Below are 17,569 nucleotides of genomic sequence, written 5' to 3' on the forward strand. Positions count from 1 at the left end.
TCAAAGTGATCACCATGATACATCTCATTGTCATCTGTCATCATTACAAAGATATCACGTAGTTGTTGACTATATTCCCCACACTGTACATTTCATACCTGTGACTCATTTATTTTGTAACTGAAAACTTGTACCTCTTAATCTCCCTCACCTATTTCTCTCCTCCTCCCATCCCATTCCCCTCTGTCAACCACCTGTTTGTTCTATCTATGACTCTGTTTCTCTTTAGTTATGTTTGTTCACTTATTTAGTTTTTTAGATGCCACATGTAACTGAAATCATACAGTATTTGTCTTTCTCTGACTTATTTCACTAAGCATAACACTCTCCACGTCCATCCATGTTATCACAAATGGCAAGTTTCCAATCGTTTTATGGCTCAGTAATATTCCACTGTATATGCATGTATCTGCGTGCGCGCGAGTGTGTGTGTATAGAACACATCATCTTTATCCATTCATCTACTGATGGGCACTTAGCTTGCTTCCATATCGTGGCTATTATAAATAATGCTGCAATAGACACAGGGGTGCATGTATCATTTTGAATTACTATTTTCCTTTTCTTCAGATAAATACCCAGGAGTGGAATTGCTGGATCATATGGTAGTTCTACTTCTGCTTTTTTGAGGAATCTCCATACTATTTTCACATAGTGACTGCTCCTATTTACATTCCCACCAACAGAGCAGAAGGGTTCCCTTTTCTCCACGTCCTCACCAACACTTGCTATTTGTTATCTTTTTGATACAAGCCATTCAAACGGGTATGAAGTGATATCTCATTGTGGTCTTCATTTGCATTTCCCTGACCATTAGTGATGTTCAGCATCTTTTCTTTCTTTCTTTCTTTTTTAAAAAAGCAGAATGGTGCTGTATACTCCTCATTTGTGTATGGGAAAAAAGAATGCAAGGAGATCATACGCTAAGATCTGAGCTAGTGCTCGGTGCCATAATTTTTAAATATTTCTGGAAAGATACCCAAGAAATTCCCCTATAGAGAAGGGAACTGAGGAATCAAGATTCTGGTCAGGGAGGAAGACTTACATTTCAGTTGTTGTTTTTTTCTTTGATTTTATTTTTTTATACAGCAGGTTCTTATTATCCATTTTATACATATTAGTGTATACATGTCAATCCCAATCTCCCAGTTCATCCCACCACCACCATCCCATGACTACTTTCCTCCCTTGGTGTCCATACATTTGTTCTCCACATCTGTCTCTATTTCTGCCCTGCAAACTGGTTCATCGGCACCATTTTTCTAGGTTCCACATATATGCGTTAATATACTTGTTTTTCTCTTTCTGACTTACTTCACTCTGTATGACAGTCTCTAGATACATCCACGTCTCTACAAATGACCTAATTTCACTCCATTTGATGGCTGAGTAATATTCCATTGTATATATATATATATATAACATCTTCTTTACCCATTCATCTGTCGATGGGCATTTAGGTTGCTTCCATGACCTGGCTACTGTAAATAGTGCTGCAATGAACATTCAGGTGCATGTATATTTTTGAATTATGGTTTCCTCTGGGTATATGCCTAGTAGTGGGATTACTGGGTCATATGGTAATTCTATTTTTAGTTTTTTAAGGAATCTCCATACTGCTCTCCATAGTGGCTGTATCAATTTACATTCTCACTAACAGTGCAAGAGGGTTCCCTTTTCTCCACACCCTCTCCAGCATTTGCTGTTTGTAGATTTTCTGATGATGCCCATTCTAACTGGTGTGAGGTGATGATACCTCATTGTAGTTTAGATTTGCATGTCTCTAATAATTAGTGATGTTGAGCAGCTTTTCATGTGCTTCTTGGCCATTTGTATGTCTAATATGGAGAAATGTCTATTTAGGTCTTCTGCATATTTTTGGATTGGGTTGTTTTGTTTTTGAATATTGAGCTGCATGAGTGGCTTATATATTTTGGAGATTAACCCTTTGTCTGCTGATTCGTTGGCAAGTATTTTCTCCCATTCTGAGGGTTGTCTTTCCGTCTTGTTTGTAGATTCCTTTGCTTTGAAAAAGCTTTTAAGTTTCATTAGGTCCCATTTGTTTATTTTTGTTTTTATTTCCATTACTCTAGGAGGTGGATCAAAACAGATCTTGCTGTGACTTATGTCAAAGAGTGTTCTCCTTATGTTTTCCTCCAAGAGTTTTATAGTGTCCAGTCTTACATTTAGGTCTCTAATCCATTTTGAGTTTATTTCTGTGTATGGTGTTAGAGGGTGTTCTAATTTCATTCTTTTACATGTAGCTGTCCAGTATTCCCAGCACCACTTATTGAAGAAACTGTCTTTTCTCCATTGTATATTCTTGCCTCCTTTGTCATAGATTAGTTGACCATAGGTGCGTGGGTTTCTCTCTGGGCTTTCTATCCTGTTCCATTGATCTATATTTCTGTTTCTGTGCCAGTACCATATTGTCTTGATGACTGTAGCATTGTAGTATAGTCTGAAGTTGGGGAGTCTGATTCCTCCAGCTCTGTTTGTTTCCCTCAAGACTGCTTTGGCTATTCGGGGTCTTTTGTGTCTCTATACAATTTTCAGATTTTTTGTTTTAGTTCTGTAAAAAATGCCATTGGAAATTTGATAGGGATTGCATTGAATCTGTAGATTGCTTTGGGTCGTACAGTCATTTTTGCAATATTGATTCTTCCAATCCAAGAACGTGGTATATCTCTCCATCTGTTGGTATCATTTTTAATTTCTTTCATCAGTGTCTTATAGTTTTCTGCATACAGGTCTTTTGTCTCCTTAGGTAGGTTTATTCCTAGGTATTTTATTCTTTTTGTTGCAATGGTAAATGGGAGTGTTTCCTTAATTTCTCTTTCAGATTTTTCATCATTAGAGTATAGGAATGCAACAGATTTCTGTGCATTAATTTTGTATCCTGCAACTTTACCAAATTCATTGATTATCTCTAGTAGTTTTCTGGTGGCATCTTTAGGATTCTCTATGTATAGTATCATGTCATCTGCAAACAGTGACAGTTTTACTTCTTCTTTTCCAATTTGTATTCCTTTTATTTCTTTTTCTTCTCTGATTGCCATGGCTAGGACTTCCAAAACTATGTTGAATAATAGTGGTGAGAGAGGACATCTTTATTTTGTTCCTGATCTTAGAGGAAATGCTTTCAGTTTTTCACCATTGAGAATGATGTTGGCTGTGGGGTTGTCGTATATGGCCTTTATTACGTTGAGGTAGGTGCCCTCCATGCCCACTTTCTGGAGAGTTTTTATCATAAATGAGTGTTGAATTTTGTCGAAAGCTTTTTCTGTATCTATTTAGATGATCATATGGTTTTAATTATTCAATTTATTAATATGGTGTATCACATTGATTAATTTGCATATACTGAAGAATCCTTCCATCCCTGGGATAAATCCCACTTGATCATGGTGTATGATCCTTTTAATCTGTTGTTGGATTCTGTTTGCTACTATTTTGTTGAGGATTTCTGCATCTATATTCATCAGTGATATTGGTCTGTAATTTTCTTTTTCCGTAGTATCTTTGTCTGGTTTTGCTATCAGGATGATGGTGGCCTCATAGAATGAGTTTGGCAGTGTTCCTTCCTCTGCAATTTTTTGGAAGAGTTTGAGAAGGATGGGTGTTAGCTCTTCTCTAAATGTTTGACAGAATTCACCTGTGAAGCCATGTGGTCCTGGACTTTTGTTTGTTGGAAGATTTCTAATCACAGTTTCAATTTCATTACTTTTGGTTGGTCTGTTCATATTTTCTCTTTCTTCCAGGCTCAGCCTTGGAAGGTTATACCTTTCTAAGCATTTGTCCATTTCTTCCAGGTTGTCCATTTTATTGGCATAGAGTTGCTTGTAGTAGTCTCTTAGGATGCTTTGTATTCCTGTGGTGTCTGTTGTAACTTCATTTCTAATTTTATTGATTTGAGTCCTGTCCCTCTTTTTCTTGATGAGTCTGGCTAATGGTTTATCAATTTTGTTTATTTTCTCAAAGAACCAGCTTTTAGTTTTATTGATCTTTGCTATTGTTTTGTTTCTATTTTATTTATTTCTGCACTGGTCTTTATGATTTCTTTCCTTCTACTAACTTTGGGTTTTCTTTGTTCTTCATTCTCTAGTTTCTTAAGGTGTAAGGTTAGGTTGTGTATTTAAGAATTTTCTTGTTTCTTGAGGTAAGATTGTATTGCTATAAATTCCCCTCTTAGAATTGCTTTTGCTGCATACCACAGGTTTTGGATTGTTGTGTTTTCATTGTCATTTGTCTCTAGGTATTTTTTGATGTCCTCTTTGATTTCTTCAGTGATCTCTTGGTTAGTAATGTATTGTTTAGCCTCCATGTGTTTATGTTTTTTAACTTTTTCCTGTAATTGATTTCTAATCTCACAACGTTGTGGCAGTAAAAGATGCTTGAGATGATTTCAACTTTCTCAAATTTACTGAGGATTGATTTGTGACCCAGGACGTGATGTATCCTGGAGAATGTCCTGTGAACAGTTGAGAAGAAAAGTGTAATCTGCTGTTTTTGGATGGAATGTCCTATAAATATCAATTAAATCTACATGGTCTATTGTGTCATTTAAAGCTTCTGTTCCCTTATTTATTTTCATTTTGGATGATCTGTCCATTGGTGTGAGGTGTTAAAGTCCCCCACTATTATTGTCTTACTGATGATTTCCTCTTTTATAGCTGTTGGCAGTTGCCTTATGTATTGAGGTGCTCCTATGTTGGGTGCATATATATTTATAATGGTCATATCTTCTTTTTGGATTGGTCCCTAGATCACTATGTAGTGTCCTTCCTTGTCTCTTGTAACATTCTTTATTTTAAAGTCTATTTTATCTGATATGAGTATTGCTACTCCAGCTTTCTTTTGATTTCCATTTGCATGGAATATCTTTTTCCATCCCCTCACTTTCAGTCTGTTTGTGTACCTAGGTCTGAAGTGGGTCTCTTGTAGACAGCATATATATGGCTTTTGTATTTGTATCCATTCAGCAAGCCTGTGTCTTCTGGTTGGAGCATTTAATCCATTCACGTTTAAGGTAATTATCGATATGTATGTTCCTATTACCATTTTCTTAATTGTTATGGGTTTTTGTACATCTTTTTCTTCTCTTGTGTTTCCCACTTAGAGAAGTTCCTTTAGCATTTGTTGTAGAGCTGGTTTGGTGGTAATGAATTCTTTTAGCTTTTCCTTGTCTGTAAAGCTTTTGATTTCTCCGTCAAATCTGAATGAGATCCTCGTCAGGTACAGTAATCTTGGTTGTAGGTTCTTCCCTTTCATCACTTTAAGTATATCATGCCACTCCCCTCTGGCCTGTAGCGTTTCTGCTGAGAAATCTGCCGTTAATCTTATGGAAGTTCCCTTGGATGTTATTTGTCATTTTTCTCTCGTTGCTTTCAATGATTTTTCTTTGTCTTTAATTTTTGTCAATTTGATTACTATGTGTCTTGGCGTGTTTCTCCTTGGGTTTATCCTGCCTGGGACTCTCTCTGCTTCCTGGACTTGGGTGGTTATTTCCTTTCCCATCTTAGGGAAAATTTCAACTATAATCTCCTCAAATAGTTTCTCGGGTCCTTTCTCTCTTCTCCTTCTGGGACCCCTATAATGCAAATGTTGTTGCATTACATGTTGTCTTAGAGGTCCTTTAGGCTGTCTTCATTTCTTTTCATTCTTTCTTCTTTCTTCTGTTCCGCGGTAGCGAATTCCACCATTCTGTCTTCCAGGTCACTTATCCGTTCCGCTGCCTCAGTTATGCTGCTCTTGATTCCTTCTAGTGTGGTTTTCACTTCAGTTATTGTATTGTTCATCTGTTTGTTTGTTCTTTAATTCTTCTAGGTGTTTGTTCTTTAATTCTTGTAGGTCTTTGTTAAACATTTCCTGCATCTTCTCGATCTTTGCCTCCATTGTTTTTCTGAGGTCCTGGATCATCTTCACTATCATTATTCTGAATTCTTTTTCTGGAAGGTTGCCTATCTCCACTTAATTTAGTTGTTTTTCTGGGGTTTTATCTTGTTCCTTCATCTGGTACATAGCCCTCTGCCTTTTCATGTTTTCTATCTTTCTGTGAATGTGGTTTTTGTTCCACAAGCTGAAGGATTGTACTTCTTCTTGCTTCTCCTGTCTGCCCTCCTGTGGATTAGGCTAACTAAGAGGCTTGTGAACGTTTCCTGATGGGAGGGACTGGTAGTGGGTAGAGCTGGGTGTTGCTCTGGTGGGCAGAGCTCAGTCTTGAGCATCTTTTCATGTGACTGTTGGCCATCTGTACATCTTCTTTGGAAAAATGTCTATTCAGGTCCTCTGCCCATTTTTTAACTGTGTTGTCTGGTTCTTTGATATAACGTTGTATGAGTTCTTTGTATATTTTGGATATTAACCCCTTCTCAAATATATCATTTGGAAATATTTTCTCCCATTCAGTAGTCAGCCTTTTTGTTTTGTTGATAATTTCCTTCACTGCACAATAGGTTTTTAGTTTGATTTACTTATTTTTGCTTTTGTTTCCCTTCCCTGCAGAAACATATTCAAAGAACTATGGTTTTATGGTTCCATATCTTTCATTTAGGTCTTTAATCTATTTTGAGTTTATTTTTGTGGTGTGAGGAAGTGGGTCAGTTTGATTCTTTCATGTAGCTGTCCCGTTTTCCAAACACTATTTATTTAAGAGGTTAAATTTTCCCCATTGTATATTCTTGCCTCCTTTGTCTTTAATTGGCCATATAATTGTGGGCTCATTTCTGGGCTATTCTGTTCCACTGGTATATGCGTCTATTTTTGTGCCAGTAGCATATTGTTTTGATTACTGTAGATTTGTAGAATAGCTTGAAATGAGTGAGCATGATACCTCCACCTTGCTTCTTCTTTCATAAGATTGTTTTGGCTATTCAGTCTTTTGTGCTTCCATACAAATTTTAGATTTATTTGCTCTATTTCTATGAAAAATACCATTGGTATTTTGATAGGGATTGCACTGAATCTGTAGATTGCTTTGGGTACTAGTCATTTTAACAATATTTTTCCAATCCATGAACATGGTATATCTTTCAATCTGTGTTATCTTTAGTTTTTTTCATCAGTGTTGTAGCTTTCTTAGTGCAGGTCTTTTACCTCCTTAGTTAGATTTACGTATTTTATTCTTTTTGATACAATTGTAAATGGGGCTGTTTTCTTAATTTCGCTTTCTGATACTTTGTTGTTAGTATATAGAAACACAACAGATTTTGTGTACTAATTTTTTATCCGGCAACTTTGCCAAATTCATTGATGAGTTCTAATGGTTTTTTGGTGGCATCATTAGGATTTTGTGTGCATAGTTATCATGTCATCTGGAAACAGTGACAGTTTTATTTCTTCCTTTCCCATTTGGATTCCTTTTCTTTTTTTTTTTTTGTCTGATGGAAGACTTTGAATACTATGTTGAATAAATGTGACAAAGGTGGGCATCCTTGTCTTGTTCTTGATCTCAGAGGGACTGCTTTCAGCTTTTCACAGTTGAGTATAACATTAGCTGTGGGCTTGTCATGTATGGCCTTTATTATGCTGAGGTATATTCCCTTTATACCCAATTTGTGGAGAGTGTTTTATCATGAATTGGTGTCGGATTTTGTCAAAAGCTTTTTCTGCATCCATTGAGATGATCATATGATTTTTATTCTTCATTTTGTTAATGTAATGTATCACGTGATTGATGTAAACACTATTAACTCTGGTATAAAAGTTAAAAGACAAGTATTATGAGTTACTATAGCTACAATAAAGTGTTAATGGATAAACCATATATTTAAGATGTAAATTGTGACATCAATAGCATAAAATGTGAGGGGAGGAGAAGTTAAACTACCTTTTTTTTTTTTTTTTTTTTGCCATGCTCTGCGGCTTGTGGGATCTTAGTTCCCTGACCAGGGATTGAACTGCCTCAGCAGTGAAAGTTCAGAGTCCTAACCAGTGGACCTCCAGGGAATTTCCTAAACTGTATTTTTTGATTAATGTAAAAGTTAAGCTGTTATCAGCTAAAAATACAATTATATATATAAATATATATATATATGTTTTATATAAGCCTCATGGTAACCAAAAAAAACCAAACCTGCAGTAGACACACAAAAGATAAAGATATCAAAGCATACCACTATAAAAATCATCAAATAATGAAGACAGAAAGAAAGGAAGAGAAGAACTACAAAACAGTCAGAAAACAATTTATAAAATGGCAATAGTAAATCCTCACATACTGATAATTACTTCAAGTGTAACTGGATTAAATTCTCTAATCAAAAAACATAGGGTGCCTGAATGGTTTAAAAAACTAAAAAACAAGATCCAACAATTGTTTCAAGAGACTCACTTTAGCTTTAAGGCACACATAGGCTGAAAGTGAGGGATGAAAAAAGTATTATATGCAAATGATAAAGAGAGGAGGAGTGGCTGTACTTATATCAGACAAAATTAAGTCAAAAACTGTCAAAAGAGACAAAGGTCACAGAAAGGGGTCAGTTTATCAAGAGGATATAATAATTGTAAACAGATAGGTAATCAAGCACATATATATATATAAGCACATATTAACTAAACTGAAGAGAGAAATTGACAGCAATATAATAATAATAGAGGACTTCAATACTCCACTTTCAGCTATGAATAGATCATACAGACTGATAATGAAAAGGAAACAGTGGACTTGAACAACACTACAGATCAAAAGGCTCTAACAGAACTATATAAAACATTGTATCTAACAGCAATAGAGTACAGGATCTTATCAAGTTATTCTCTGGGATAGATCATATATTAGGCCACAAAACAAGTGTTAACAAATTTTAAAAGTCTGAAATCATATCCAGTGTCTTTTCTGACCACAATGTTATAAAACTAGAAATCAATAGCAGGAGGAAATTTGGGAAATTCATAAGTAAGTGGAAATTAAACAACACACTCCAGAACAACCAATGGGTCAAAAAAGAAATCAAAAGGGAAGTAAAAAGTATCTTGAGAAAAATGAAAATGAAAGCACAACTTGTCAAAACTTATGTGATGCAGAAAAAGCTGCAGTAAAAAGAAACTATATAGTGATCAATGCCCACATTACAAAAAAAGATCTCAAATAAATGTTTAAACTAACCTTATACCTCAAGGAACTAGAAGAAGAACAAACTAAGCCCAAAGTTAGCAAAAGTAAAGAAACAATAAAGATTAGAGTAGAAACAAATGAAATAGAGACTAGAAAAACAATAGAAAAGACCAATGAAACAATGAGTTGGTTTTTTGAAAAGATAAACAAAATTGACAAATCTTTAGCTACACTAAGAAAAAAAGGGAGGTCTCAATTAAATAAAATCAGAAATGAAAAAAGAAGACATTACAACTAATACCACAGAAATAAAAAGGATCATAAAAGACTATTATGAACAATTTATATGTCAACAAATTGGATGACCAAGAAGAAATGGATAAGTTCCTAGAAACATACACCCTACCAAGACTGAATCATGAATGGAAGATATGAACAGACCAGTAATGAGTAAGGAGATTGAATCAGTAATCAAAAACCTCCCAGCAAAGAAAAGCCCAAGCCCATATAGTTTCATTGGTGAATTCTACCAAATATTTAATGAAAAATTAATGTCAATCCTTCTCAACTTCTTCCAAAAATCAAAGAAGAGCGAACAGTCCCAATCCCATTTTTACAAAGCCAGCATTACCCCAAAACTAAAGCCAAATAAAGATACTACAAGAAAAGTAAACTATAGACCAGTATGTCTGATGAATACAGATGTAAAAATTCTCAACAAAATACTAGGAAATTGAATTCAACAGCACATTTAAGGGATCAGACACCATGATCAAGCAGGATTTACTTCTGGAATGCAAGGATGGTTCAACATACAGAAATCAATCGATGTGATACAACACATTAACTGAATGAAGGATAAATATCATATGATCATCTCAGTAGATGTGCAAAAAGTTACTTAACAAAATTTAATATCCTTTCCTGATAAAAATCTTGACATAGAAGGTATAGACAGAAACCTCAACATGATAAAAGTCATATATGACAAACCCACAGGTAACATCACACTCAACAGTGAAAGGTTAAAATAGTTTCCTCTAAGGTCATGAACAAGGCAAAGGTGCCCACTCTCACCACTCCTATTCAACACATTACTGGAAGTCCTAGCCAGAGCAATTAGGCAAGAAAAAGAAATATAAGGCATCAAACTCAAAAAGGAAGAAGTAAAACTGTCTCCGTTTGCAGATGATATGATCTTATAAAACAGAAAACCCTCAAAATGCCACTAAAAAACTGTTAGAGCTAATAAATGATTTCAGTAAAGTTGCAGAATACACAGTCAACAAACAAAAATCAGTTGCGTTGCTATACACTAACAATGAGCCATCTGGAAAAGAAATAAAGAAAAAAAATCCTATTTACAATAGCTTTAAAATGATCAAGTACTTAGGAATAAATTTAACCAATTAGGGGAAAGCTCTGTACACTGAAAACAATAAATATTGATGAAAGGAACTAAGAAGAGACAAATAAATAGAAAGATATACTATGTTTATGGGTTGGAAGAATTTTAAAATATCTATACTACTCATAGCAATCTACAGATTCAATGGAATCCCTATCAAAATTTCAATGGCAGTTTTCAAAGAAATAGAAAAAAGTCCTAAAATTTATATGGAACCACAAAAGACCACATATAGCCACAGCAGTCTTGAGCAAAAAGAACAAAGTTGGAGGCATCACAGTACCTGATTTCAAAAAATACTACAAAGTTTTAGTATTCAAAATAAGATGGTTGGCAATAATAACAGACATACAGACCAATGGAACACAACAGAGAGCTCAGAAATAAATCCACACAATTATGAACTTGATCAAAGATGCAAGAAACAAACAATTGGAGAAAGGATAGTTTCTTCAATAAATGGTACTGACAAAACTGGTTTTCCACATGTGGAAGAATGAAATTGGACCCTTATTTCACTACATATACAAAAATCAACTCAGTATGAATTGAAGATTTAAATGTAAGACCTGAAACCATACAACAATTAGAACAAAACATGGGGGAAAATTTTCTTGACATTGGTCTAGGTAATAATGTTTCAGACATGACACCAAAAGCACAGACAACAAAAGCAAAAGTAGAAGATGGGATTTCATCAAACTAAAAAGCTTCTGCACAGTAAAGGAAACAATCAACAAAGTGAAGAGACAACCTATGAAATGGGAGAAAATATTTGCAAACCATCCCATCTGAAAAGGGGTTAACATCCGAAATATATAAGGAATTCAAACAAATGAATAGCAAGAAAACAATTTGATTGTACCCTGTTGGTGGAAATGCAAATTGGTACAACTATTGTGGAAAACAGGACAAACATTCCTCAAAAACGTAAGACTAGAACTACCATATTATCCAGGTAACCTACTTCTCGGTATATACCCAAAGGGAATGAAATCAAGACTCAAAGAGATATCTGCTCCCCCAGGTTCATTACAGCATTACTTATAATAGCCCAGATATGGAAATAATACAAGTGTCTGTCAATGGATGAACAGCCGAAGAAGAGGTGGTACACATATAAAATGGAATATTACTCAGCCATGAGAAAGAAGGAAATTCTGCCTGTTGTGACAACTTGGATGAACTTGGAGGACATTATGCTAAGTGAAATAAGCTAGACAGAGAAAGACAAACACTGCATGATTTCACCTTAAATGTGCAATCTAAAAAAAAATTTTTTTTTTTTGTAAATGAAACTCATAGAAGCAAAGTAGTATAATGATGGTTCCCAGGGACTGGTGGGGGCAGACAGGGAGATGTTGATCAAAAGGACAGAGCTGTAGTTATGCAGGATGCATAAATCTAGAAATCTAATGTACAGGCATAATGACTATACTTAATAATACTGTATCAAACACTGAAAATATACTGAGAGATTTCAGCTGCAGTCATCACACAATAAATGGTAACTATGTGAGGAGATATGTTAACTAGATTGACTGTAGTAATCATTTCACTATGTATATCAAACCATCATGTTGTACACCTTAAATATGTACAATTTAAATAAATAAATAAATAAATAAATAAATAAATAAATAAAATGTAAAATATCACTGTAAACAAGGTTGTCAATTATTTAAGAAAATTGAAGGTAAGGGTACCTGTCTAATATAAGTATCTTCTAGCTGCCCTCCCACACACACACTGTATTTTTTTAACCACTGTGACTAACTTTGCATAAAATGTAGATTGCATAAACAGTGGCATATCAGAGTTTCATGCAAGAAAATAGGTGCATGGCCTTGCAAGAAGAATTCTGCCACATTCCATACTAAAAAGCAGGTTTCTGTTTCCAGTGCTGTCAAGCTTTAAAGACAATTTTATCATGGTTTAAAGAAACATATAAATTGTTATTATACATGTTATTAAATGACAAGGATATACTTTGCCTTAGGCACACAAAATATTCAATAGGAAAACAGTATTTAGCCATATTCTGGATAATGGATTTTTAAACTACTTAAAATACGTCCTTATTAATTTCACATTACTAGGATAAAGAACTTATACTGAGAAAACTATGTATTCCCAAAGAGTTGGAAGAAGAATGACAGAAATCAGGGCAGCCCTAAGTACCCATCCTACTTCCACTACGTATTAGCTATACCTGTGGCACATCCATCAATCTCTTCACCCCCCAGTTTCCTGATCTGTAATCTGGACACTCTACCAACTTATAAAATTATTGTGAGAATTAAATGAGATAGTGAATGTAAAAGGTAGGTGTGCTCCCAAAGCTTATCCTAAAAAGAGGTTTTACTGTCACTTGAATTAAAAAGGTCACAGGAATCATAAAGCACTTCTGAGACAGTGTGCTTTTACATTTTTTTTTCATTTTGAAGAAAACATTCAGAGCAAAGTGTAAATAAAGTTAATGAAGCTCATATCGCTAATGTCATGGTGAATAATAGGAATTATAAAAATGCCGTTGGAGTATTAAATTGCTTATTTATTAGTCACCAATATTATAAGTTTGAACATGATTAAACTTATTTTTAATAAAGACAATAAAGAAAATAAACACTAGATAACCATGAGTACTCAGAAAGATTAGCATATTGTGAATTGATACCTTTATAATGTACTAAAATATTTTAAAGTAATAGTAATCAAGCATTTATGACATAACATGGAAGTTTCAGTATTTTTCCATGGAGATTTCAAAATAATTTTTATGTCATTACTTCTCATGTCACGTGGTCTTACAAAAGTTTTGCTTGAAAAAATTAAGAATATATCATCAATTAATACAAAAATTTCTTCTAACTATATTAAAAGTTTTCTGGTAAAAATATATTTATAGTTACTGAGAAAAGCCAAATCAAAACATGTATCAGCACATATAATTTCACCTTAATTACAAATTGTCATTCAATACAAAAGAAGCTTTCTTTTACTAGATATGAATCTAACATCCACATAGGAGCAAAAAATTCTATTTATCTTCATCTGTGAAAGTCAAATGGGCTATAGTTAAAACACCCCATTAAGCAATTTGGTGATTCTACTTATAAGTATATGTAGGTGGTGGCAGTCAATCATAGGCCTTCATTTAATTTAATATCTGTCAACTTCATCAAGCTCTAAAATAGACATCATAGTTTACATGTACCTATTGAGGTTTTACATTTAAAAAAAAATTACTTGTAACTGCCTTGGGCCAGAGATTAGAGGAATTACCTTAAGTGAGAGATTGTATTCAATTCATCATACCACCTGAATTTTGTGTCAGTTTTGACACAGAGTTATTTTATTCAATTTAGAATCTGTCTCTGATAGTGGTCGAGAGACACACCTGTGGGAGAACAGTACTAGTATCCTTTACCCTAAAACATTAGGAATGTACCCTGACATAATTACTCATAGTATTCTTCTTTAATAATCTAAAATCTGCCATTTGTTAATATACCGAAGGGATATTAACTGTTTCTCTGCGTGACAGGGAGAATGATGTGACTAGATAATTTAAAGGTAAAAAATCTCATACCTTAGGTAGTAATTAATCAAGATAATGAAAAGTTATCACAGGCAAAATGTGGGTTGGAAAGATGCTACATAGAAGACATCAAGGCCGAGGTAAAGACAGCAGCAACGACTATACTTAGGATAAAACAGTGAAAGTAATAATGTAAACTAAGCTGATGGGGATGTTTGGGGATGGGAGAAGGGTTATTTAAAGGATTAATGCATTTCACCCCTATGTTCATAGCTGCACTATTCACAATAGCCAAGACATGGAAACAACCTAAATGTCCATCGACAGATGAATGGATAAAGAAGATATGATGTATGTATACACACACACACACACTCAGCCATGAAAAAGAATGAAATAATGCCATTTGCAGCGACATGGATGCAACTAGAGATTATCATACTAAGTATGTCAGAAAGAGAAAGACAAATACCACGTGCTATCACTTAGATGTGAAATCTAAAATATGACACAAATGAACCTACCTACGAAACAGAAACAGACTCACAGAGAACAGACTTGTGGTTGCCAAGGGGGAGGGGGTTGGGGAGGGATGGAGTGGGAGGTTGGGGTGAGCAGATGTAGGCTATTATATACAGAATGGATAAACAACAAGGTCCTACTGTATAGTACAGGGAACTATATTCAATATCCTGGGATAAACCATAATGGGAAAGAATATTAAAAAAAGAATGTATATATATGTATAACTGAATCACTTTGCTGTACAGCAGAAATTAACACATTGTAAAACAACTATACTTCAATTTTAAAAAATTAAGGCTTAATGCATTTCATATACTATATACTACTACTCAAGATTATAAGGAGGCTATCTTATATGCAGGTTTGTGGGGCTTTAGAAAACAATCTGCTTTTTGTTCATGCTGTTCCCTCTGCCTGGTCTGTCAGCTTTTAAAGGGCAGGGGTATCATTAACCATTGTGACATCAATATTGAGCACAGTGCCTGACACAGAGCAGGTACTTAAAATACTTCTTGGGAAAAAAGTTGGTTAAATGTGAGTATGTACCATGGAGTATACTACGAGCCCATATTCACTATGCCATTGGACTCTCACAACAGTATAAAGTGGGTATTAGAAATTACAGATAAAGCAAATGAAATTCATCAGAGATTAAATGAGAGCCTTGGCTCTGAAGTCAGGTGCCTGGGTTTGAATCCCAAATCGACTGCTTTCTAGTTCTGCAACTCTAGGCAAGTCAACCTCTTAATTTTCCTACCTGTTAAATGGGGATACTGCCCTGTACAGACTCTCCTCAGAAATTACATTTAGATAAGAAATAAAGTAAGAGACACTGCTATTTATCCACAATTCCATGACCTCTCTTCTTTCAACTAAGAACACTGAGCTTTTTGAAGAAAAGTATTAGGGAAAAAAAGTACATTCACTGCTTTCATAAAAATACTTTCCTTGACCCAGTTGTCGAAGGTCCCTTTCACTACATTGAGACTAGATCTAATAATGAAATCTGAGGAAAAGTTATACCAGGATTCAGAGACAATTACTGAAACAAACCAAACTCCACCACTTCCTTCAGAGTGAACCATCACCCCTTTCTCTGATTATGTTTCATCTTGCTGAGGCTGGCAAGCAGGAATTGTTCTGAAGAAGCACACCTGGCAACATACTCAGAGAAAAGGCAAAGTATGGTGAGTCAAACATGAAACAGAACTTTCCTTTAAACACACATTAAAATTCAGAAAAAGTCAAATAGCTTGGTTTAACAATCAGGCTCAGTCTGAAGTCAGACTGCCTGGGATCAAATCCTGAGAGTGTCACTTGTGAGCAATATGGTATTGGGCAATTTACTTACCTCTGCGCTTTCAGATTCCTCATCTGTAGATTGAGGCTAATTGTGGTACTTAGTAAGGCTTTGGAGAAGATTAAATGAGCTATTTCATACAAAGCATGCATCATGGTGGCAGTCATACAGTAAGTGCTCAATAAATACTCAAGAACTTTTGTTTAAAACTCAGCAAGCTGTAATCAAATTAACTCTATATGTCCATACCAGTGAGTTTGGAGCTCTATGAATTTTTTTTGGTGATTTTTTTATAGGTAACATAAAACCATTTTAACCACTTTGAACTGTACAATTCAGTGACATTAATTACATTCACGATGTACAGCCATCACCACTAACCATTTCCAGAACTTTCTCATTACCCCCAAAACTCTGTACCCATTCAACACTAACTCCCCATTCCCCTCCTGCTTCATATCTGGAATCCTCTGCCACATCAGTAAACAAAGGAGGTTGTGGCCATCAAGCCATTAGCCACTGCAGCTGCCCAGACGGTGAGTCCTGAGGGAACTCAGGATGGAGACAAACAGCCTGCCTGCCACCATCATCAGCCACTGCAGCTGCCCCCCAATGGTGCACCCTGATGGGATTCAGGATGGAAAAAAGCAGGATACTAGCCCTAGATAATTATGATGCATATCAAAGGAATGATTTCAATAAGCCCAGACTCTCACATCTTCCTGTACATAGAAAAGCACTGAATTCATTCACTTGAGATGTCTGGTTTTCTTTAATTAACAGTCATCTTTCCATGTTCTGACTAGCTGGTTTTTGTTGCAAAAACTGCTGTATCTCCTGGCTTTTACTTTACCTCTTGGGAACAGCCACTCAGAGCTATCTGAGAGGCTGCCTCCTGGGTTTAGGTCTTCAGGAAGGCTGCCAAATTAAACATTCTCAACTTCTAGGTTCTGCTTTCTTTTTTCTCAGTCGACACCTCTACTCTACTTTCTGCCTCCAAGAATTTGCCTAGTCTAAGTATCTCATATAAGTGAAATCAAACAATATTTGTCCTTTTGTGTCTGGCTTGTTTCACTCAGCATAATGTCTTCAAGGTTCATCCATATTGTAGCATATATCAGATTATCACTCCTTTTAAGGCTGAATAATGTATCCATATATATGGTTTTTTTTCATACATTTTGTTTGTTTCATACATTTTGTCAATGGACATTTGGGTTGTTAACACCTTTTGGTTTCTGTAAATAATGCTGCCATGAACACTGGTGTACAGGTATCTGAGTTCTTACTTTCAATTACCTTGGGTATATGTCTAGAAGTAGAATTGCTGAATTAATGGTAATTCTATGTTTAACTTTTTGAGGAACTACCAAACTGTTTTCCTGGAGCTCTACTGCATTTAAACTCCTTCTCAACCACTGTATCCTTATGAGGCTTCAATATTTAAGCTTTTTGCCCCCTCCATCTCTAAAACAAAGATAATATCACTTCCCAAAGATTGAGGTGACGTTTCTTAATCAACAGCATCCCTATCTAAAAAGGTGCTATCAAACAAAAATATGAAACAGTAGTATTCTTCAGAGCATTTTCAATCCATGCATCTGGGCATAGCTCTTGCTATTGGAAACCCTAAAATTAAAAGATATTGAGTGATATAAGTAAAATCATGGAGTAGGCAGCTCCAAACTCCCATCCCTTCATAGACATATTTTAAAAAAACAAACAAAAAAACCCTAGAAC

General features: G+C 35.1%; 1 protein-coding gene across 6 annotated transcripts in view; it reads right to left on the reverse strand.

Annotated features, from left to right (window-relative positions):
• Positions 1-17,569, reverse strand: part of CNST (consortin, connexin sorting protein) — a 124,568-nt gene that overhangs the window by 51,087 nt on the left and 55,912 nt on the right. The window contains exon 1 of one of the 6 annotated variants that reach the window (XM_082615408.1): positions 15,573-15,648. The exons of 4 other annotated variants lie outside the window; for them this stretch is intronic. The gene's annotated coding sequence lies outside the window, so the exon portion shown is untranslated. Of the gene's footprint in view, positions 1-15,572; positions 15,649-17,569 lie in introns of those variants that run through there. One more of the 6 variants, XM_082615409.1, reaches the window with a different exon arrangement.

Source organism: Mesoplodon mirus (assembly GCF_964341445.2).
Source record: "Mesoplodon mirus genome assembly, chromosome: 3".
Lineage (NCBI taxonomy): Eukaryota > Metazoa > Chordata > Mammalia > Artiodactyla > Ziphiidae > Mesoplodon > Mesoplodon mirus.